This window comes from Periplaneta americana, chromosome 13 (assembly GCF_040183065.1).
Source record: "Periplaneta americana isolate PAMFEO1 chromosome 13, P.americana_PAMFEO1_priV1, whole genome shotgun sequence".
NCBI classification, from domain to species: domain Eukaryota; kingdom Metazoa; phylum Arthropoda; class Insecta; order Blattodea; family Blattidae; genus Periplaneta; species Periplaneta americana.
The window spans coordinates 125,448,489-125,474,640 of NC_091129.1; the positions used below are offsets into that span (position 1 = coordinate 125,448,489).

The 26,152-nt window shown below is 36.0% G+C and overlaps 1 protein-coding gene across 1 annotated transcript in view; it reads left to right on the forward strand.

Moving 5' to 3' along the window:
* The window catches only part of Pten (phosphatase and tensin-like protein), a 232,732-nt gene that overhangs the window by 195,360 nt on the left and 11,220 nt on the right, over window positions 1-26,152 (forward strand). The gene's annotated exons all lie outside the window — the stretch shown is intronic.

Here is a 26,152-nt window from a genome sequence, read left to right on the forward strand (position 1 = left end):
CCTTATAGACGAAGTCATTTGTTTTTTATTTCATTACACCGCCTTAGATGGCAGTTATTGTAATTTTGAAACTCATTTATCTCATTAAATATCAGTCCTATCAAAATTTTGTATAGAATAAAACTTATCGGAAATTATTTTTAAGGAAACTTTTGTTATGTAATATTTTTCATGAAAATTAATAATAAGGTAGATATTTCGAATTATTTAATTCAAGCCCCCTTATAATCCCCCTTTTAAATAAAGTATTTTGAATGCCATATAGCCTAAATTCTAAGTTACAATGAACTTAATTTATATTCCAATTTTCATATAAATCGGTTCAGCCATTATCGCGTGAAAAGGTAACAAACATCCAGACAGACAGACAGACAGACGTACAAACAAAAATTTCAAAAAAGTGATTTTCGATTTCAGGGCGGTTAATTACATATGTTAGGACCAATTATTTTTGGAAAATCGAAAATTACCAGAAAAATTTCGGCTACAGATTTATTATTAGTATAGATACACTTCCCGGAATGTGTAAATTGTCAGTACCGTCATCACAGCATACTACTCCAAGGCCCAATTGTATAAAACTCCCTGACAAAAGATCAACTTTGATCGAAGATCGAAAAGTGAACCGAGTTCAGACACTTCTTCTATTGTATACAACTTTTCTGCGATCAAATTACCTTGGTTCAAATGCAATCTAAGAGCGTATTCCGAATCTCACCGGTGAGCAATCCGATGGCATCACGGTGTTCCGAATTCCACCGATGACGTCATTGGTGCTCCACCGGTGTCGCACCGGTGCCATCAACTTGCAGAGGTGGTGGCAGTCTCCATCAGTCACCATCAGTGAATCTGATTGGTTCTTGTATAGGGCGGGAATTAGCAGACGAATGACATCGTGCACTGTTGTGTCATGGCGGTGTGTTCTGCTTTAGTTCTGCTGTATTGTTTGTAATGAGCACAACGTAAAAACAATATGTTAATGACTTATGAAAGAACATGTCAACGGACCAGTTATTACTACCGGTTCAAGAAATAAGTTGTTTATGATCTCTTTTATTTGAACGAGATGGAATATAAATTTCGCAAAATTTTGCTAGCGTAGCACAGATAAACACTTACACAGTCGCCATGACAGCATCGATTCTTCCAGCAGTTTTGTTCCTTATTTTCGTTGCAACGTGACGTCATTGATGCCACCGGACCGGTGAGATTCGGAATACGCTGTAAGTTCACATGAAAAGGATTTGGCAACATCGCATAAACAGGTGAAATACGTGATGCGCGGATCATGTTATACAGGTTTGTTCAGTGTTGCCAATCTAGCGACTTTAACTCTTTTTCAACAACAATTTCTTTTAACTTTTATATTGCTTAAATAGGGATTTAGTGACCTTTTTAGCACCCCATAGTGACAAAATTTAATCATTCTTTGTCGATAATGAGAAATCTAGCGACTTTCCAACTACTTTTTGGCGACTTTCCGTATTACACTCTGTTGGAGACACTGGTTTTTTGTGCAATGTAAATAATGACGTACAATAAGAAGAAGGTTGACTGTTCTCAAAGTTATTATCATGTTATGGTGTTTGATACTGCTAAACATAATAAAGCTTTATAAAACGACAATTTTCGTTCAGTAATACAGTTAATTGAACATTTATGAATGTACCTATCATATCCATTAATAATTAATGGTTGTTATAAACATAATATAATTATAGTTTATGTTAATTAATACTGCTGAACACGATAGAGCCTTATAAGATATAAGAATGTTTGTGTATTAAGGCAAGAAATTGAAAGAAATATATATATATATATATATATATATATATATATATATATATATAAATGTACCTAACATATCTATTAATATTAATAATAATGGATATTTTATTTGCACAATCTGTCACTCGTATATTTCAAACAGAAAAGAAATAACTGAACCTGGATCATCTAACTTAATCGGAGAAATTTCTTCAGTCAAAGTTGACTTTAGTTTGAGACAAATTAATCTCAGATTAGACTTTATACAACACAAAATTCCAAGTTCAGCTGAAACAAGGATCAATTTAATCTCTGATCTAAGATTAAATGGTTTATACAATCGGGCCCAACTCGGCTATATGATGTACTGTACAGTAACACTACATTTTTGTAGCGCCTAGTAGGATTGCAAGCCGGCATACTAAATGAGCAGGAGAAGTTGCCGCCTCACGTAGGCGAATTGCGAAAGAAGCATATCATTAATACGTAGGCTATACAATTTTTTCACCAGAGTAAACATTTATTTATTTATTTATTTATTTATTTATTTATTTATTTAGTTATTTTATTTTATTTTTACTTACTTACTTACCTATTCATTAATTTATTAATTTTTTGTAGGTTATTTTACGACGCTGTATCAACATCTCAGGTTATTTAGTGTCTGAATGAGATGGTGATAATGCCGGTGAAATGAGTCCGGGGTCCAGCACCGAAAGTTACCCAGCATTTGCTCAAATTGGGTTGAGGAAAAACTCCGAAAAAACGTCAATCAGGTAATTTGCCCCGACCGGGATTCAAACCCGGGCCGCTTGGTTTCGCTCCCAGACGCGCTAACCGTTACTCCACAGGTTTGGACTTCATTTATAAATTCACTGCGTCAAAAAATAGACTAAAAGCCTCACAAATTAAATTTATAAGATCAATGTCAGTTGTCATACTGAGGAACCGTATAAAAAGCGAACATTTAAAAAAAAACATTGGAAAACAGAAGAGATGATTGACAAAGTCCATAAATACCAGCAGAAATGGAAACAGCATGTTCTTAGAATGCCACAATACCGTTCCCTTTAAGGTTTTACTTTATACTCCCCGAGGACGTAGAGACTTAGAACGACCACTCAGCAGATGGGCTGATCTCTTATGTAGTCGCAGAACGGATTATACCTATACTGTAGTTGGAAGAAGAAGATCTTCTAAAAAAAGAATTGAAGTCGGGATCAATTCCACAACTCTGAACAGATGTACAATAATACAATTTTGTAGCGCCTAATAGAGTTACAACCGGCATACTAGTTGAGCAGGAGAAGTTGCCGCCTTCCGATGGCGAATTGCAAACTAACCCTACCATTATTAATAAGTGTTTATTTTTTAAGTAAAAATCGTCGGCTGACTATGGAGAAGAATGGAGCGTGTGAAGTGGACAGACAGAATTAGAAATGAAATTGTGCTAGAAACAGTGGATGAAGAAAGAATAACGCTGAAATTGATCAGGAAAATAAAAATGAATTGGTTGGGTCACTGGCTGAGAAGAAACTGCCTACTGAAGGATACACTGGAAGGAATGGTGAACGGGAGAAGAGTTCGGGGCAGAAGAAAATATCAGATGATAGACGACATTAAGATATATGAAGAATATGCGGAGACAAATAAGAAGGCAGAAAATAGGAAAGATTGGAGAATACTGGGTTTGCAGTGAAAGAGACCTAACCTTTGGCAGATAAACCTTGAAAGTCCAAGTTTTACTGAATGTTGAAATCTGCGTATATTTTCAAAATGCGTCCGCTGACAACATCTGTAAGCCTCCAAATGAATCACCCTTTATAAATAACGAATGCACAGCAATTGTTAGCTGGAGGATAAAGATAATAAGCAATTGTTTTGCTCTCCTGTGCAATTCCTTCAAACGCAGTTATGTGGGAGAGGAAATCTAGGAAGACCCACAAAAGGATTAGGTACCAGTTCTGATGCAGTTCTGATTGGAGCTGGAACGGGCCCTATGACCCACACCGGAATGTAGATGATGATGATGATGATGATGATGATGATGATGATGATGATGATGATGTTGTTATTGATAGTTTAAAAAGGAACGAGTCGCGGTCAACTCCACAGCCCTGGCCTTTACGATGTACTGTAATACATTTTTGTAGCGCCTATGAGGTTTGCAACCAGCATACTAGGTGAGCAGGAGAAGTTGCCGCATCACGAAGGCGTATTGCAAATTAATGTAAGAAAGGTGTTCTTATTGCAATAAATTACACTCTCGTAACTTCAATCGTGGCCAATGGTTAGCAGCTTTGTTTTGATAATGGTGACAAATTTTGGTGGATGAAGTGGATGCTAAGGATCTTTTTCTCGAGATTTTTCCGTTTCCACACATCGCTCTGCTATGTTCCGAGACAGACCTCATAGGAAATGTCTAGAAATATGCACAAGTTGTACATATTGGGCCATATTCATAGACATTCTTAGCGCGAGCTTCCGGTGGATGATCTGGGAATTAACGTTTTTCGTGTTCATAAACCAGTGTTAGCGATATGAAATTATATGAATCCTATACAAGTAATCAGTCGATAGCCGGGGCTAGTTTAGCACGCTCGTAGCGCTGGCTAGCGAAATGTCTATGTATAATTGTGTTTAATGAAAGATTATTACTGCTACTGCTACTACCACTAATTGCGCCATGCTAAAGCAGCAACCAGCGGAAAGAACTTGTCACTGAAGTGAACATTATAGCGAGGTGCACTGCAATTTTAAACCTTTGAATTTAGTTTCAGTAAACTATACGCTCGAGGAACAAAAGATCCTGCAACTCGTGAATGAGTATGAAGTTATTTAGCACTAATGTTTATCCACAGGAAGAAACTACAAATCCGATTACGACAAAAGTAATATTAAGGCGTTTTACAATACTGGAATGAGAGACTCAGAAATAACAAAGTCTACCACAAATAGTCAATGAATACGCGTACATTAAGGACACCGTGTAGTAATTCAATTGTATCTCCTAGTAAAAGTGTGCCATAATAAAAATACAATATTTCCAGTTCCTTTTAAGTCAGATCAGTGAATCTTTTACCAGTCATTAAATAGGCCTCAAATATTACACATATATACTAGTTAAACCTGTGGTACTTCTGGTTTACGCAGTGATAAACATTTTAAATGTGATGAGTACAAAACCAGAAAATTATTTCTTGACATACATTGGTACACTCTACATAAAAACTGCTATTCAGAACTTGTTCAGAATTGAATGTGTTACTGTCTATACCTTGATATATGGAGTGGGTTTCTTTATTAATTTATGACATTAGCTTGAATTTAAAAAATGAAATTAATGAAGTAAATTTTTTTCGTGTGACTTCTTCATCAATTGTATTTATTTTCTAAAATTCTAGTTGATGCCATAAATCAATAATGGACTCGCCTCACATATCAACCAAAGGTATGGACAGTAACAAATACAATTTTTCAAAAGATCCGAATACTCTATATCGATGTAATATGTCAGAACATAATTATTAAATTTTGTAGATTGTATTTTAAAATTGTATTATGTACCACACGTTTAACTGTCATAATATGTATTATTTGAGGATTATTTAAAAATGTTAAAAGTTTAGTTGAATTATCTTAAATAAAAGTGTAACTTAAATATTGCATTTTAATATGACATAGTTTTACCAAGTCTAGTATATAGAGTCATGAAGCGTGAGTTGTTGAGGGTACTAGGAACAATAGACTGTGCCGGTACTATTTCATATTGTGTGTGATGAGGCGATATTAGCGATCCTAGTGGTTAACAACTATCTATGGATGCATATTCTCTACGTATTGAGCTTCGTGACTGTATACACTAGACTGTGGTTTTACTAGAAAATACAACTGAATACTATCCGGAGTCCTTAGAAACTGAGCACGAAGAACTTTAGGTGTTTAAGTACGGAGATGGACGAGGTGGTATTTAGCGACATTGTATCATCTGCAAAGTTATCTAGAGTCTGTAGAATTTTTTGGTGAGATATATCCAAGGATTTGCCATAGGATTACATGATATTCGTCCTGCAGTCAGAAAAAAATTTCGGAAATATTCTTAGCCAGATAATTAGCTCAAGCGGGATTCGAACCCAAACTTGAGCTCAGTCTAGACGTACAAATTACTACGAAGAGTAGTCAATTAAGTTAACAGAATAATTCTTAAGAGATTGAGCATAAAAATGAAAAAGCTAAAGTAGGAGTTTTAAATACAAGAGCTATACTTATTATTAGTGGTTTATTATTATTATTATTATTATTATTATTATTATTATTATTGTTGTAAACAGAGGATACTTATAGGTTCATTATGTATTAGTTTTTGTTATATTTGTATTGAGAGTGATGGCGGATTAAGAACTGGAATACATCTAATCCGCCATGACGTGAACAAAGATTGATGAAACAAATAAATAAATAAAGAACAAATCTTATTCACTTCCACGGAACCACATTTGGGGCTAAGTAAAAAGAAAAACGCCGCTGGTGACCTCTCAGAAAACTTACCTCATCTCGTTGCACTGTCCAGGATTTGAACTGAAGCACAGGCATGGAAAGCAAGCGCTCTAGCCTTCTGGCAGCTAACGGTGCGCTTGGACACGAAAACAGATTCATTAATTTCCTCTGTGTTGAGCACGTACTGTATGCAGTAACTAGCTGTACGCAAAGTCATTTTAGAACGTCCGATTCCTGCTGTTATGTAACCCAGAAGTTACCTTGTGAGAGCTTTCGCCTATGTACAGTGTCAAGCTTGCGTTGTGCCTGTCGTAATGACATTACAGCCCGAGGTGGAACGGAAAATCGGACGAGACTCATACCGAGATGATGGAGAAGTTGGCATGTGCAGGGTAGCGCAATTCCACAAATTGCCTGCCATCATTACATGCAGAGCTACTAACAACAGAACTAGGGATCGTAATCCTCGTACATCGCAGCTTTGTGTACTGTTCCTGTCCTAAATAACAGCCGTCACATTATGTTGTCTAATCCAAATACCCACTTGTGAGTAGAGAATATAATTTATTACCAGAGCCCGGATGTTTAGGCATTTATTTTGGTTGAAATAGGCAGGCGTATAGACACTAAAGTAGTAAAAAATAGGTAGTGAAATAGGCATTTATTATTCATGGAAACAGACAAAAAATAGACAAATACTTAATAAACTATCCCATACGGTGCTCACTTTCCTTGGTTACATGTCACAACAAGATGCTTTTTTAAGATGTCAACTGTCATAGTGAGCCGCCTGTCAGAGAGAACGTTTTTCATGGTGGAAAAAGATCTTTCTACTTCTACTGAAATGATTGGAGCAAACTTAAAACAACTTATTTCAGAAGGGCTGTCTCTACTTTCTTTCAGAGATCGGGAAAAACAGACTATGTAATGTCTCAAAAAAGGGGTGTGAAAAGGGATTAGAGACTACAAAGTACGCGTGACTTGTGCTTGCAAGCGACAATAGTAACGGGACCTGGAGACTTGCTTTTAATACTTCCGTCATCCCCTTTCTTTCGCTGGTAAACCCTGAAATGACCTGAGCACTGAGGGTTATACTGTTCAAATACTTACTTACTTACAAATGGCTTTTAAGGAACCCGAAGGTTCATTGCCGCCCTCACATAAGCCCGCCAGCGGTCCCTATCCTGTGCAAGATTAATCCAGTCTCTATCATCATACCCCACCTCCTTCAAATCCATTTTAATATTATCCTCCCATCTACGTCTCGGCCTCCCTAAAGGTCTTTTTCCCTCCGGTCTCCCAACTAACACTCTATATGCATTTCTGGATCCGCCCATACGTGCTACATGCCCTGCCCATCTCAAACGTCTTGATTTTAAGTTCCTAATTATGTCAGGTGAAGAATACAATGCATGCAGTTCTGTGTTGTGTAACTTTCTCCATTCTCCTGTAACTTCATCCCGCTTAGCCCCAAATATTTTCCTAAGCACCTTATTCTCAAACACCCTTAACCTATGTTCCTCTCTCAGAGTGAGAGTCCAAGTTTCACAACCATATAGAAGAACCGGTAATATAACTGTTTTATAAATTCTAACTTTCAGATTTTTGGACAGCAGACTGGATGATAAGAGCTTCTCAACCGAATAATAACACGCATTTCCCATATTTATTCTGCGTTTAATTTCCTCCCGAGTATCATTTATATTTGTTACTGTTGCTCCAAGATATTTGAATTTTTCCACCTCTTCGAAGGATAAATTTCCAATTTTTATATTTCCATTTCGTACAATATTCTGGTCACGAGACATAATCATATACTTTGTCTTTTCGGGATTTACTTCCAAACCGACCGCTTTACTTGCTTCAAGTAAAATTTCCGTGTTTTCCCTAATCGTTTGTGTATTTTCTCCTAACATATTCACGTCATCCGCATAGACAAGAAGCTGATGTAACCCGTTCAATTCCAAACCCAGCCTGTTATCCTGAACTTTCCTAATGGCATATTCTAAAGCGAAGTTAAAAAGTAAATGTGATAGTGCATCTCCCTGCTTTAGCCCACAGTGAATTGGAAAAGCATCAGATAGAAACTGACCTATACGGACTCTGCTGTATGTTTCACTGAGACACATTTTAATTAATCGAACTAGTTTCTTAGGAATACCAAATTCAATAAGAATATCATATAATACTTCCCTCTTAACCGAGTCATATGCCTTTTTGAACTCTATGAATAACTGATTACTGTTCAAATATCTTTTTTAAGTGACATGAAAGATGAAAACGGTAGGGGAGAGAGGTTTACGACTTCTTGGAAACATAATATTGCTGGAGAATAGGATTTTCAGCACATATTTGTGTGAAGTGAATATATATTTTTAATTTGTACAAAAGTTCTTTTTTGTTTTTTTATATAATTTATGTGCGGTTTATTTTAAATGCATTAAAAATATAGAAAATGTACAATAACGACGTAAAAAGGCTAAGAAAAAGGCATTTAACCTTAAAATAGGGAACGGGAGCTAAAAAGGCAAAATAAAAATTGGGCTATCATCTCTAAATGTGTGGAAACCTGTTTATCTCTAATAGGTCTTTCATACATACTCTCAGTTTAAAAAAAGACATTTTGCCTTAAAATTCGGGCTCTATTATTACTTTCACGTTATATGAAGTAATGAAACAACCTAATTAAAAAGATCTGTAATAATACATGCTAACTATCTGAGACCTAACTCGCAGAGAACATTACAAAACGTATCGATGATCTAGACCTAATGAAATCCAAAATTTCTACCAATAAAACAAAAATAATGGATTTGTGGGGAAACAAACCAACTTAAAAACAACATTTTTTATAAATAGTCGAATCACACAATTTTATTTTGTAACTGCTTCTAGTACTTTAATTGCAGTATCTCATTACAACTCGTCCAGAAACACAGATCATAATCTGGGTTTATCAATGTACTTTCCGAACTACGATAAAAATAAAAATATCAAAAGTGATGACTTACGCCCTTTTAAAGAAATTCTATTCACATGGAATATTGATATCCGTATCAATAATACTGAAAGTAATATTATATTTATATAATATTTCAACAAAATGGCTAGTCAAGAGTAACCGCTGAAATTGAACATAAAATTGAGATACACATGCTGCAAACGCGAGCTTTAAATTCGTTTGTTACGAGCGATGCGACGTTGTGATCAATACCGAAATCTGATCAACTTGCTAAATAACACGATTTATGTGTAATATATTTTTAGACATAGCTTTTTCATTCATAGAGCTCTATTCCAATTAGTAATAAAACCATTGAAAGCTCTGGTTTAGAGTGTTCATTTATAGGGAAAAATTCAATAATGCCCAGCTAGTATTACTAACAATATTTTACGAATTTTTAGTCAAAGCAATTTCTATTGTTATATTTCCGAACAACTCTGCTTGTGTAACGTTACTCGGGAAAGAATGATCGGCAGTTAAACACAAACATTAAATGCGAGGAAAAGAACTTGTTCGTTCATTTAAGACTTGCTTCTAACTATGATTCTTGTCTTCATGTGGTCATCATGACATTTCGTAGCTTTTGAGAGACTTCATCGTGAAAAAACTGTCGCTATATTGTCATCTGTACATTTAAATCAAGAGTACTGCATAAGCTTTGAATGTAATTTAACATTAGTAAGATGCGAACTGGTTGCTAGTCCCTAAAGCTGCATTTGCCTCACGCGCTCTGAGAATTTAATTTTTGTATACTGTCTCTGAGAACATGTTTCCAACAACATTACATCCAAGTTAATTTTTCCGTTTTACCGCAACGTTTCTAAGTTGTACTCATTACCCCTTCCTTACACTTTTGCTTTTGTTTCCTAATTCAAAAGCTAGAAATTAATATTGCAGAGAGTCCACACCTGTGGAATAACGGTCAGCGCGTCTGGCTGCGAAACCAGGTGGCCCGGGTTCGATTCCCGGTCGGGGCAAGTTATCTGGTTGAGATTTTTTCCGGGGTTTTCCCTCAACCCAATATGAGCAAATGCTAGGTAACTTTCGGTGCTGGACCCCGGACTCATTTCACCGGAATTATCACATTCATCTCATTCAGACGCTAAATAACCTAAGATGTTGATAAAGCGTCGTAAAATAACTTACTAAAAAATAACCCAAAGTTATCGATGTCTTAATAATAATTTCCGTCATTCCATGGGTTGGGATTCAAATCTTGCTACTTCAGAATTTAATAGTTCTTGCCAAAAGAACTGAACGTGAATGGAAATGGCTAAGTGATAGGACAAGTTAATCGTTTCTTTATTTCTAGAGTCGATTATACAATTCTTTGTTGAATGTTACGATTCACCCAACGTATCTTTTTAACCAGAATTCACTTCTTCGACCTCCCTAGCAAGTAATAACTTCAGTTTTTTTGACGGTTTGAATAAAAGCCGATTAAAAGCGAACTATATTTCATACAGTCAGTTGCATTAGTTTTACTAATCGGAGTAACTTTATACTATTGATTAATTTCGCTTAATGTGATTGTTGTTCCAACAGTTTTGTATAAGAAGTAGAAAGTTACAGTTCAATGGTTGAGCTAGTTGGACTTTTTTTCATTGCTAATTTTCAAAATTTTAGCACGACGTTTCGAAGAGTGGATCTTTCTCCTCGTCAGATGAAAACCTACTGTGGGGATCGTTACAAACAGCTAGCCTGTCTGACTGATCCTGAATTCTACAATTTTGAAAATTAGCAGTGGAAAAGGTCCAAACAGTTCAACCATTGACCAATTCACCGTTGCTCTCTCCCACTTCATTCAGATACAGTATTTTACAAAGTTACTACAAAAATCATTAGACACAAAATTGGAAATGGATACAAAGTTATTCCGACTAGTACACAGTTACCCAAATAGAGAACATGTAGGCCTACTATATTTTATATTACTCAAATATGTTCTATTTATCTTAATTAAGGGGAGATGATGGTTGGGATGTCTATTTTATTCATTTTAAAGCTACTTTCTTGATTTGTGTACACATAATCACGGTGTGTTAGATAATGATGTGGTGAAGTTTCATTTCTGCGCGTCAGTTTCTGAGTTATTAACAAAAATATTCTGAAAAATTTGCATGTGTCAAAATGAAATATATGTCTCAGTTTTTAATAAAATGTTTGAATTTTTTTGCAAGACCAGTGGCATATTTAGAAAAACACCATGCATCAGTGTTCCTATATCTTTATTACAAAAGAGAGGAAAAAATTATAACCACTGCATATCTAAAAATAGAAATTTTCCATTGTTACTATAAATATTCCATTTCTTATTTTAAAAAGTATTCATTTAATCATAAAACTCATGCGCCATTTTGTTAATCATAGTGTATAGAACATGCAGTAAAAATTTCATGTTCCTAGCATCAGAATTGTAAGAGCCTTTACTCTTCTTCGAACCTGATGAAATGTGCTGAAAAAAAGTATGATTGAAGTTAAATGGTGCAGCCATTTATATATTACGTAATTTTTATGCTTCCAGCGCCGCAGAGCATTGAAACTTGCTGAGCATATAAATAAGAGATTGCTGGTTCATTGTTTACACGAAAACGAAAATGCAATTTTTGACTGAAAATTACCAGAATTTCAACAGTCACCCCCATTAAGGAGAAAGGTACATCGTTTCCTCAAAATATCTTTATTGCAGAAAGTAATATAGATCTATTCTAATTGTAACGCAAGGAAAGACACAATGGATGAACGAAGGGACAGACGGATCGATGGATGGATGGATGGATGGATGGATGGATGGATGGATGGATGGATGGATGGATGGATGGATGGATGGATGGATGGACAGCTGGAGGATAGATAATGCATACATAAAGCTGCTTCTGGTTATTCCTGACATAGGCTAGCCGTTATGCTGAGATGGACTCTTTTACTCTCTCGTTTATTTTATCAGTGTGAATTTCAATTCTTTTGACATGGAATACAATATTCAGGCTAATAAATTGGTCTGGAAATAAACAGCCCATGTTATGCTATTTAAAGTTTCTTCATAAATTTATATTGCCTCTGTTTTACAAGCTCTCCGTAACGTACCATTGGATCTTCATGCTGAAGATACTAACGTAAGTAGCACTGATGGGCTCTCAACAGAGTAGGCCTATAGAGTCTCGTTATTTCAGTATTGTGGGGTGAACGCACGGCATGAAAGCGGCTTTAAGCCCATAACAAGTGAACGGAGAGCTTACAGCTTACTTCCAATTTGTTAGGTTTTGGATATGACACAAAGTATACAAAGTGTTCAGGAAAAATTTGACACAAAAATTTCAATTTAATTTTGTCGGGAACGCTCAGTACCACATTTCCACAAAATTGCGCTGCTCTGTGTTTTGTTTCATGGCTTTCTCCGTAGAATGGATATTCTTGTGTTTTCTTAAGGAAAAATTGGACATATTGTCCTAGGACTTTCCTACAAGTCGCCAATTTCATTTATCAGACTTTCAGTTACTTCGCGAAGGTTTTGTGAGGTTATGTTTACGATAAAAATGCTGAAATTGATATCATATTTTAATTTCGGTGGAATAGGTAAAACATGGCAATCAGTTGATCTCAAATATAACCATAACCATTCAATCAATACTAGATAAGTTATACGTACCCTAATACTGGCAACAAAAATGAGGTTACGTTACAAATCCCAACGAGTGATTTAAACAAAGTGTTAAAACATTTCAAGAGCTATGGGACTCTGTGACGAAAACATACAGCAGTTTAGAATTTAAATTAAAAATAAAATATTACAATAAGTATTTTAACATTACTTGCAGTGTTATTTCTCTCCCCATTTCTCCTCTTTCGTCTTCTCTTCTTCATTACGATTTACCTTTTGCCACTTTCTTTTTTTATTTCATTCTTCCTCCTCTTTCTTAAACTCCTCTTCCTCCTTCTCATATACTTTCTCCTTCTTTCTCTTTTTCTTCTTCATCCTACTTACCGTGTTATTTCTCACCCTATTTTTCTTCTTTTGTCTCTTCTCCGTTCTAATTTCTTCTGCCCCTTTCTTTTTTTCTTTTAATCTTCTTCCTCTTTCCTCCACTCTTCTTCCTCATTTCCTTTCTCCTCGTTTTCGTTTTCCTCTCTTCTTCCTCCTTCTCTTCTTCCTTCTACTTCTCATCTACACCTTTCTTCTCTTGCTCCTCTTCGTCTTCTGCTCCTCTTTTTCCTCCTCATTCTACTGTCCCCCCTCCTGCTCCTTTTCATTACCTTTCTCCTTTCCCTCCTCGTCCTCTTCCCACTGTCTTCTACTTCTCTTTTTCCTTCTGCTCCTCCTTCTTCTCATCTACTTTCTTCTGCTCCTCCTCCTTCTCATCTACTTTCTTTTGCTTCTCCTCCTTCTTCTCATCTACTTTCTTTTGCTTCTCCTCCTCCTTCTCATCTACTTTCTTTTTCTCCTCCTCCTTCTCATCTACTTTCTTCTGCTTCTCCTTCTTCTCATCTACTTTCTTCTGCTCCTCCTCCTCATCTACTTTCTTCTGCTCCTCCTCCTTATCATCTACTTTCTTCTGCTTCTCCTTCTTCTCATCTACTTTCTTCTGCTTCTCCTTCTTCTCATCTACTTTCTTCTGCTTCTCCTTCTTCTCATCTACTTTCCTCTGCTCCTCCTCCTCCTCATCTAGTTTCTTCTGCTCCTCCTCCTTATCATCTACTTTCTTCTGCTTCTCCTCCTTCTCATCTACTTTCTTCTGCTTCTCCTCCTTCTCATCTACTTTCTTTTGCTTCTCCTCCTTCTTCTCATCTACTTTCTTCTGCTCCTCCGCCTTCTTCTCACCTACTTTCTTCTGCCCCTCCGCCTCCTTCTCATCGACTTTCTTTTGCTCCTCCTTCTTTTCATCTACTTTCTCTTGCTTCTCCTCCTTCTCATCTACTTTCTTCTGCTCCTCACCCTTCTTCTCATCTACTTTCTTTTGCTCCTCCCCCTTCTTCTCATCTACTTTCTTTCGCTTCTCCTCATTCCTCTCATCTACTTTCTTCTGCTCCTCCTTCTTCTTCTCATCTACTTTCTTCTGCTTCTCCTCCTCCTTCTCATCTACTTTCTTCTGCTTCTCCTCCTTCTTCTCATCTACTTTCTTCTGCTTCTCCTCCTTCTTCTCATCTACTTTCTTCTGCTTCTCCTCCTTCTTCTCATCTACTTTCTTCTGCTTCTCCTCCTTCTTCTCATCTACTTTCTTCTGCTACTCCTCCTTCTTCTCATTTACTTTCTTCTGCTTCTCCTTCTCATCTACTTTCTTCTGCTCTTCTTCTTCTGCTCATCTTTCTTCTTGTGCTCCTCTTCTTCTTCCTTCTGTTCTTCCACTTGTTCCTCTTTTACTCTATCCCATCCTGCTGCTCCTCTACCTCTTTCCTCACCTTCTTGTCCTTTTCCTTCTTTTCTTCTTCCTCTAGTTTCTACTCTTCCTTCTCTCCTTCGCTTCTCCTTTCCTTCTCATCTACTTTCTTGTACTCCTCCTCCTTCTCTTCTTCTTTCTTCTCTTGCAATTCTCCTTCTGCTCCTCTTCTCCCTACTCATTCTACTCTTCCCTCTCCCGCTACTCCTGTTCTTCTTCTTCCTCCTTCTTGCCCTCTTCTCCTGTCTTCTACGCCTTTTCTCCTTTCTTCTTCTGTTCTTTTTCTCCTATTCTTTGTTCTCCTTTTTCCTTCTCATCCTGCTCTCTGTCGTCCTCATTCAGTTTTTTTTAAATTTGTGGAATTATGGCGCAATAATCAGAGAGGAAACGGGAGTACCTCACTACAACCTGCCCCAAACACTACCTTTTTCTATCACAAATTCCATTTGGTGTCGTCTCTCGATTTGAACTTGGATCTTTGATATGTAGGACAGATGTACTACGTTAAATATCGCAACAAATAGCTTCATACAAGCAAGTAAAATCTATAACTTAAGATGTAGTTCAATACGCACTTACTGTTAGTGCAAATTTATGTATTGCCTTTCGATATATATATATATAATATTATATAATATTATCAGCCCTTCTGTCACTAATCATACCGGCCTCCAAGTCTATTAATTCAATTTTGCGTAAAATATACGCTTAATGGTTGCTGCATGAAGTGCAATAAAAGTGTGTGCGGCTTAATTTTTTGCTGTGGACATTAAACACGAGCAGCGCAGTCGGCTGAACCCTGCACGACACAGCTCATCCGCTAGTAATAATAATGCTATTAACTGAAACGAATTTTTGCAGGGGAAGCTCACATTAAGCCTTGAAATTAATAAATATGCCCCGGAGGTAAACAAATTTAATTTAATTTGCTAACACAATTATGTGTGAGGGACCTGGAAGCTTAATTATTCCAATTTCCGAATGTCTAACAGTCCAGTTGTTCTGCAAATAGGATTTCTGAACTTGTTACCAGTTTAAAACTAGTTACGCCGTCATGTGCCGTACCTCTCAAACTTCTTCCCATCTCGGTATCCTCCCGGCGCAGTGGTGACGCCAGCATACCGGTATTTAATTAACCAAGTGGACAACTCCCTTTCCTTGTGGCCCTAACTATCGACATTGTTATAAGAGTAGGTTGTTGCAGTCAAATGGCAAAAAAAAAAAAAAACCGGACCGACCCTTGTAGCTGATTTCAGAGCCTTGTTCACTCCAGAGCACGATAGACTGGTAACTAAGACTTTCGTGGTTCGAATCCTGCCTGGGAAGGAAACTTTTTTTGTTCCTTATTCAAATTTATTCCAAATAGTTTTCGATTAAAATTCATGTTCTGGGAATAATAAGTTAATTAAGTAGTAAAATATCGCTGCAATCCAAAAGTATTGGTAATAAATTTGAATAAGGAAAAAAAAAAGTTTCCTTCCCAGGCAGGATTCGAACCACGAAAGTCTTAGTTACCAGTCTATCGTGCTCTGAAGTGAACAAGGCTCTGAAATCAGCTACAAGGGTCGATCCGGTTTTTTTGCCACTACTGTACTGTACATTACTTGCTACAATCTTCACTCATATACCTTGTATTGTTATAAGTTATCAAGGAATGTATATTGTAAATTATAAAGCAAAATTTAGTTAAATATTTCATTTTTAAAGGCATGTTGGGTCCGATAAGTATAATATATAATCTATACTAATAATAAACCTGTAGCCGAAATTTTTCTGGTAATTTTCGATTTTCCAAAAATAATTGGTCCTAACATATATAATTAACCACCCTGAAACCGAAAATCGCTTTTTGAATTTTTTGTTTGTATGTGTGTCTGGATGTTTGTTACCTTTTCACGCGATAATGGCTGAGCCGATTTAAATGAAAATTTTAATATAAATTAAGTTCGTTGTAATTTAGATTTTAGGCTATATGGCATTCAAAATACTTTATTTAAAATGGGGATTATAAGGGGGACTGAATTAAATAAATCGAAATATCTCGCTTATTATTGACTTTTATAAAAAATATTACATAACAAACGTTTCTTTAAAAATGATTTCCGATAAGTTTTATTCTTTACAAAATTTTGATAGGACTGATATTTAAGGATATACAAGACTTTTAAAATAACAATACAATACATTTTCACCGCCGCCTCACATTGTAGCGTTGTTGTTCCTGCAGTAATTCCTATGTGCAAAATATAAAATTTTTGAGTAGGAAGAAAAAACACATTTATTCATTCCATGGCAATGGTACATAGGAGATCGTGAATTCTTACATTTTTGAAAGAAAGAAATATAATTACATATCACTGTTTATGCTGTATCACTATTTAAGTTATTTGAAAGGTTCAGAACCATAGTGGGCCAAGCGCCATTTACTGAAGACGTAGAAAACAATGATTAAAATTAAGTTATTACCATAATTCAATGGAAACATATAGCAAGTAATATAAAGTTTACACATTAAAACTAAATGATATGTCAATGTTCATTAAACTATGGTTACATGTAATAATAATTAAGAAACATGTTAAAGGAATTGTCATTGCACCAAATGAGTGCTCTCTGGACCAAAATGATCACATTTTAATTATTTAAATACAATTTCAATTAAGTAACATTTTAAACGATTTATCCTTCTAACAAACACGAATGTTCCCTGGATCAAACGTCCTATTTTAATTATGTAATTACTTTATATTTATTTCTAACAGGTGCAGCGGAGCGCACGGGTACAGCTAGTATATAACATAATCCTTTTATATACCATTTCATGTAATAATGTAATGGTTCAACGTGTGTACTATTGATAAGTAATTTGACTGTAATAAACCTACACATATTTGATACTTAAATATTTCATCCCTAGTGAAACATAAAAAATATTGCACTTGTTTAACTTGTTTTGCAAGTTTCTTCAATGGATACATTTTTTATCGTATTATGTGAGTGATATTCTTAAACTCGTAAGTCTACTATGTAGAACAAAGGATGCAGAAAACACTGTAAAAATGTAAATATTAATTCAGTACTTTCAGAGAAAATGTCAACTTATGGAAAACTGCATTAAAAAGATAAAGATGTATGAATTACATGCACCGCCAAATTTAAAGAGGCCATTTAAAGAGCATATTTATATTGTTTTAAAGAGCAAGTGTTGTACTTTTTTTTAAACACAAAATAAAAAATCGGATTTTTGACTCCTAATCACTACCTGGTTCCCTTAATTATTTGACTGGAAAGAGTGAAACGAAAAGTAAATTATTTATGTCATTTAGATGTGAGTTCTCTCAGGAAAACTTTTTCCACTCGGTACTAACTTCAGCGTTTCATTCGTCGATATATTCTACGTAATGAAAAATATCACGACGAATTATATTTCGTACCGATCTTGCCTCTCCACCTCTCTCTGTGTATTAGGCTGGCAGTTATTTAGGTATTTATGTCTGTCCATTCATTCATCCATCATCTACCCATCGTTTAACTTGCAGTTAAATCCTGCCAATTGGAGTGTTTCGGCGCGTCATGTCATCCCGCCTGTCAATAGAACATTGAGCCAGATGCTTCTCGTTACGATGACTCTGCACCTCGTGTCACACGCAGAAGTCGGCGGGATTGCACTTGAGTCCCTCTGAATTGAAATGCAGGAAATGGTGATACGCCTTTCCTCAGAAAGAGTTCTGTTCGAGACAGCTGCGCTGTCGAGAATGTAAATCATTTCATATCAGATTTAAGACACTTCAGTCTACTCGTATAATCATTAGAGTCCGGATTTTTATGTAATATTGACCCTAAAAATATGTACATAAATATGTAACTAAAAACCCAAAATATCGGGTAGCTCAGTTGGTAGAGCAGCTGGCTACGGACTGGAAGGTCCGGGGTGACAGGATTTTTTCTCGTTGCCAAACTTTCAGAACGGCCCCGAGGTTCACTCAGCCTCCTATAAAATTGAGTACCGGGTCCTTCCCGGGGGTAAAAGGCGGTCAGAGCTTGGTGCCGACCACACCACCTCATTCTAGTGCCGAGGTCATGGAAAGCATGGGGCTCTACCTCCATGCCCCCCAAGTGCCTTCATGGGATGTTACGGGGATACCTTTACCTTTTTAAATTAATTTCATACAAATTATACATTTATATAATGTCACGATATAGTTTTTGATGCGATTTTAAAGTTAATTAAGGCATGAAGCACAATGTGCTACAAGATATTCCTCAACATTTTCAGGAGTTGAAGTTCATTCAGTGATTGGATATTATGTTCTTATGCCGAAAGTGATCTCTCGACATCCCATGAGATTAGCGGTGCATATTTAAACAAATGGATGTGGATGATGATAACGTCTTCTGAAATGTTTCGCGTTTTTTCCGATGACGATCTGGATAACAGTAAATAAACTGGCATAACCCCGATTTATTTCAAGGAATGCTTCGAATTTTTTCATGACTATCTATGTGACTGTCTTGTCCCGAATGCTGAAATATCTATCCCATTATGTACTGACAATATTGAGTTTAAAATTGTATAAATATCTTTTAGAGTGGGCCCGGATCCAAATCGTGATTGGGACAAGTTATCTGGCTGAGGTTTTTCCGGGGGTTTTCCCTCAACCAATTAAGAACAAATGCTGGGTAGCTTTCGGCGTTGGACAGTGGACTCATTTCGCTGGCAGTATCACCTCGTTCTCATTCAGATGCTAGATAACCAGAGCAGTTGATAAAGTGTCGTAAAATAACCAATTAAAAAGCAAGAACGAAAATAAATTTAGTGGCCACTACCAATGACGACAATAATTATTTCATTAAACACCAGAACGACTAAATAACACGGTCACATACGCGCAATAACCACTATCAAGGACAACAGTAATTAAACACGGTAATCATTATCAAGGACGAACATACTGTATGCGCAGTAACCACTATCAAGGACAGCAGTAATTAAACACGGTAACCATTACCAAGGACGAACATACTGTAAGCGCAGTAACCACTATCAAGGACAATAGTAATTAAACACTCTAAGCATTACCAAGGACGAACATACTGTAAGCACAGTGACCACTACCAAGGACAACAGTAATTATACACGGTAAACATTACCAAGGACGAACATACTGTAAGCGCAGTAACCACTATCAAGGACAACAGTAATTAAACACGGTAACCATTACTAGGAACTATCTACTATAATATGGTAACGACCATCGAGATGACAATAAATGAACATGGCAACAATCACGAGGACGGTAGTTAAACACTGTAACTACTGGCAAAAAACAATAATATGAGTAGACACATGGCGATTACAAAGAACGACAATGAAAACGGTAGCTATTATCAAAGACGACAATAAATTAAACATGGTAACTATTCACAAGAACGACTTTAAACGCATTAGGCACTACCAAGGCCGACAATAATAATGACAGTAAACTAGGTAGCCATTCATAAAAAAGGCAATAATTATATATGAAGAGTCCACTGCAAGAAAGATGGATGTCATTTGGAATACATTTTGCAGGAGAAGCAATTGAAAGTTTGAAATGCTTAGCGCTCAAAGCTTAACTGTGATTTTCCGATCATTACTGGACAATGACTATCAGTGTTAATGCCATATAACTCTGTATGTACATTCTATATGTCTTAAGCTGTACATTGACAGTCTTGGTTCATTTTCGACAAGAAAGTGACATCCATCATTCTTGCAGTGGACTCTTCATATGGTAACCATCATCGAAACAACAATAATTAAATACGATAATAATCTCGAGGACAACAGTTAAACAGGGTAACCATTGCCAAGAACGATAATAAACACATGGCAACTATGAAGAACGACAACAAACACACTAGCTATCATCAAGGACGACAATAATATTAAACAGGGTAAACATTACCAGAACAACAATAATTATATGGCACCATCGAGACGACAACAGTAATAAAATATGCAAACAACCACGAGGATGACTGTATTTAAACACGATAACAACCACCGAGACAATAATAATTGACAACGTAACAGTCAGCGAAGACGACGACAATGAAAGGGCAACTTGTCTTAAAATAATCGCATGGAGAGAGAGTGACACAGGATGTCGCTGTGTTGCAGGAAGAAATCGAAGAAGGCTGCAATCAAATTACGGCGTGCTGTCATCGCTCTTCCGTCTGCGCTAGGCTGCTGGCTCTGCCCTCGATGCGCTCTCCCGATCCGGAAATTAAACGTAATACGATAATATCAACATCCACACTCTTGCAATTGACAGCCCCTGTAAACGAGCTTCGGATAAAGAGTGGGCGCTTAATTTCATGAGCGAGCTCGTTACATGTTGATGGTGATTCAACTTTCCGACACACGCAGGAAAAATGAGTTCGGGACAGGCGGGCTCACTCAGCCTCAAAAAATTGAGCACCAGGAATTTCGCACCTTCATATTCCCTGTAAATTGCTTCGAGGCAACGTGAAGTACAATTTGTCATAATGTGTACTTAGTAGAAGGGAATTAATTTAGATCTATTGTAAAATTTATTCAGTAAAGATAATATTTTTGTAGAAGTACAGGGTGATCCGTTTGAGTATGGATAAAATAAAAGCAACGTAAAACATTTACTACTGAACTTTATTTGTTGAAACTTTGTCCATACAACACTGAAAGTTAGGAGATTCCTCAGAGCTCAACATGACCTCCATTGCGCACCCTGCAGAACTCATAACGGTGATGCAATTCAGCCCATGTCCGTTGTAACATAAGAGGGGTGATTTGTTGAAAAACTTGAGTAAGTTTTATTCTCAGATCATCAATGTTCCTGGGTTTCTGTGAATAGACAATGTCTTTAACAGAACCCTACACGAAGACGTCAGGAGGGGTTAGATCTGCTATAACTGCTCCTCGTACTGGGTTTCGCCTGCGACCTTCTGAATGTTTTTTTTTTTTTTTAACACAGAACCTGTTTCTACAAATGTTCGATACCACAACATTATGCAATCGTGTTTAGGTATATTACGCACACCATACTCACGTCGAAATTCTCTTTCAACTCTTTTAACACTCTCAAATTGAGCATACCAAAGAACACATTGTGCCCGCTGTTGATTTGTAATGCCCATTTTAATATATAATATTCTCATTTGTTCTTTCAGATTATGCATTGTTAATTGTCATATATGAAAACTCCCTTCTTTTAATCATAATATAACCAGCAAGATATTTTTCCTACTATCATAATAGCTTTATAATAATAAATTAATATTATTCGTACCCAAACGGATCAGACTATACAGGGTGTTTAAAAAATACGGGGCATAATTTCAGGTATGTATTTACAACATGTAGACAATCAAAATAGTTCATTACAACATGTGTCCGGAAATGCTTTATTTCCGAGTTATGGCCTTCACAACATTGAAATTCACCGGAACGTTTTTCTTTCCGCAGGTCGTTGCCGTCAAAGGAGACATTAAGAGGGCACTCTGACAGTTCATTCCGAGGCGAAGGTTACATTCAGTGTTGTGTAGGCGTTAGACTGTGCGACATGTATTCAAATCAAGAGCTGGTAGAGATACACTTCATGTACGGTAAGGCGGACGGCAATGCTGCGCTGGCTCGTCGTTTGTACCAGGAGAGGTACCCACAGCGACAATGTCCAGATCGGAAGACATTTGTACGTCTCCATTACCATCTATGCGAGTATGGAAATTTTAACTCTCCTGGTTTGGGAAGGGGACGACCAAGATCTACAACTCCAGAAGTACAGGAGGAGATTCTGGAGGCTGTGAACATGACTCCTTCTATCAGCACACGAAGGGTAACGTTGCAAGTCAGTGTTCCTCATACGACTGTCTGGAGACTGTTGAAAGAGTATCAATTGTATCCTTATCATTTGCAATGTGTACAGGCCCTGTCACCAGCAGTGCAGATTACCCTGCACGAGTTAGGTTCTGTCAGTGGTTCTTGCAGCAGTGTGGTGTAAATCCGAACTTTCCTGCCTTAGTATTATTTACAGATGAAGCACAGTTCACACGAGATGGCATAACAAATTTCCACAATCAGCATGTATGGGCGTATGAAAACCCACGTGCAAATGTTCCATCTCAACACCAGGTGCGGTTCTCCTTCAACATGTGGGCCGGTATCATTGGTGATCGATTAGTTGGACCCCATGTACTTGTAAACAGACTTACGGGGCAGGCGTACACAAACTTCCTGGAAAACACCATACCTCATGTTTTAGAAGACACTCCACTGATCAATCGTCAACACATTCACTTCTTGCATGATGGCGCTCCTGCACACTTCAGTCGTACGGCTCGCCGGTACTTGGATTGAAGATTTCCAATTGCTTGGCCTCCACGCTCACCTGATCTAAACCCTCTCGATTTCTACTTGGGGGGGCCATTTAAAATCATTGGTTTATTCGTCTCCGGTGCCTGATTTGGAATCCCTCCGGAATCGAATTGTGGCATGTTCTGAGGACATACGCAATACTCCTGGAGTTTGGGATCTTGTTCGCAGGTCAATGAGACATCGATGTGAGGTCTGTATTCAAGCAGAAGGTGGACATTTTGAACATCTTCTGTAATGACAACGATCTGAGGAAAGAAAAACGTTCCGGTGAATTTCAATGTTGTGAAGGCCATAACTCGGAAATGAAGCATTTCCGGACACACGTTGTAATGAACTATTTTGATTGTCTACATGTGGGAAATACATACCAGAAATTATGCCCCGTGTTTTTGAAACACCCTGTATACTTGTACATATTTTCGTATAATTTTGTTTTTTTCCTAATGTCCTCTGCACGTCGGTATGTGTATGCATATGCATGCTCGTATATGGGATATTAATGTACATACGTCTTCATTGCATAAAATGTTACATATGTAGATAGGCGTAGCTATGTATGCATCTATGCATGTATTATGCATGTATCATCAAACTTCATGTTGCAAGAGAATCTTAGGTAATACAACTACCTATTTCTTTTCTCTATAAGCTAAAGTTTAGGAAGGAAAATGCTTATAAAAATATGTTGGCTACACTATTTTCTAAGTTTTTTTTTTTTTTTTTTTCTTTTCAGCGTGTTACGTTTTGAAAAAGATTGCTTGCTTCTTGACCAGAGGCTGTACATTGTTGAAGCTCTGAAACAGCCATGCAGTGGTATTTTCAGTTTCAGAACGGGAATAAAATGATTTTCACAAGGAATAAAACTGTAAAAGCGTTTTTGTCCAAGGCTAACCGTTTTGCGAATTTAAGAAGGCGAGCCAAAAATCCTGACCAGGAAGACTGTCCTCTGCTAGCTCAAGGATCCCAGAAGTTCCAATAAGTGTTACGCTCAAACCTGTGAAACTGAGTGACGTACGCTCTTCACTATAAAGATAGGCGCGAATATAATCCCAAAATCTCTTTTGACTCTGAAATTTTCCTCGATCTGATTCAAAACGATGTTCCACCTCAGATTAGGGAAAAAAATGAATAAAATGAGTAAGATGATTTAGTGCAGGATTCCAAAATTAATCATAAAGTCTACATGGATGTAGTGCAAACTGTATAATTCAAGTTTGCTTGTTGAAATATGACTACGAGAGGGAACATTTTCCCTACTTACCACTGAAAGGAAATAAAAATGAATTCAATGTTCTACCAAATTTCTTGGTTTGCATATTAATAATAGATTAAATTGGAAAAATCATATCAAAGAAATAACCTCCAAACTTAGATCAGCATGCTTCGCAATTAAGTCGTTACAACAATTTCTAAACAGCAGTATCTTAAAGACAATATATTTTGCCTATTTTCATTCCATTATATCCTACGGAATAATATTTTGGGGAAATTCTGCAGATAGTAAAAATATATTCTTATTACAAAAAAGAGCCATTGGAATAATAGAGCAATGGCTAGAGAATCGTATAAATTATTAAAAAAAATTAGAGATTCTGACCTTAACAAATCAGTACATATATTCCTTAATAAATTTCGTCTTATGTAATAAAGAAAATTTTCCAACTAATTCAGCCATACAAAGTATAAATACTTGCTGAAAGAATGATTTCTATACGCCATCATAAAATTTATCATGCTATTAAAGGGGAGTACGTTACATGGCGATAAAAATGTTTAATAGTCTTCCTGAAGACATTAAGAATCATAGCCAAAACTCTACATTATTTAAGGTAAAACTAAAAAATTACTTAATATTTCACACTTTCTATTCTGTAGATGAATTCTTGACATTTCACAGTACTGTGTAAATATTTTAATACTATTAAATGGTCAACATATTGCATTATATAAAATATTACTGTTATTAAGGTAGTAATTCTGTACATATTTCATATTAGCATTTTATATGTTAAACGTAAGAATTGACATGTTCTTTATTCTATGCTATAAAGCAAATGTAAGAATATTATGAAACGAATAAACCTATCTATCTATCTATCTATCTATCTATCTATCTATCTATCTATCTATCTATCTATCTATCTATCTATCTATCTATCTATCTATCTATCTATCTATCTATCTATCTATCTATCTATCTATCTATCTATCTATCTATCTATCTATCTATCTATCTATCTATCTATCTATCTATCTATCTATCTATCTATCTATCTATCTATCTATCTATCTATCTATCTATCTATCTATCTATCTATCTATCTATCTATCTATCTATCTATCTATCTATCTATCTATCTATCTATCTATCTATCTATCTATCTATCTATCTATCTATCTATCTATCTATCTATCTATCTATCTATCTATCTATCTATCTATCTATCTATCTATCTATCTATCTATCTATCTATCTATCTATCTATCTATCTATCTATCTATCTATCTATCTATCTATCTATCTATCTATCTATCTATCTATCTATCTATCTATCTATCTATCTATCTATCTATCTATCTATCTATCTATCTATCTATCTATCTATCTATCTATCTATCTATCTATCTATCTATCTATCTATCTATCTATCTATCTATCTATCTATCTATCTATCTATCTATCTATCTATCTATCTATCTATCTATCTATCTATCTATCTATCTATCTATCTATCTATCTATCTATCTATCTATCTATCTATCTATCTATCTATCTATCTATCTATCTATCTATCTATCTATCTATCTATCTATCTATCTATCTATCTATCTATCTATCTATCTATCTATCTATCTATCTATCTATCTATCTATCTATCTATCTATCTATCTATCTATCTATCTATCTATCTATCTATCTATCTATCTATCTATCTATCTATCTATCTATCTATCTATCTATCTATCTATCTATCTATCTATCTATCTATCTATCTATCTATCTATCTATCTATCTATCTATCTATCTATCTATCTATCTATCTATCTATCTATCTATCTATCTATCTATCTATCTATCTATCTATCTATCTATCTATCTATCTATCTATCTAT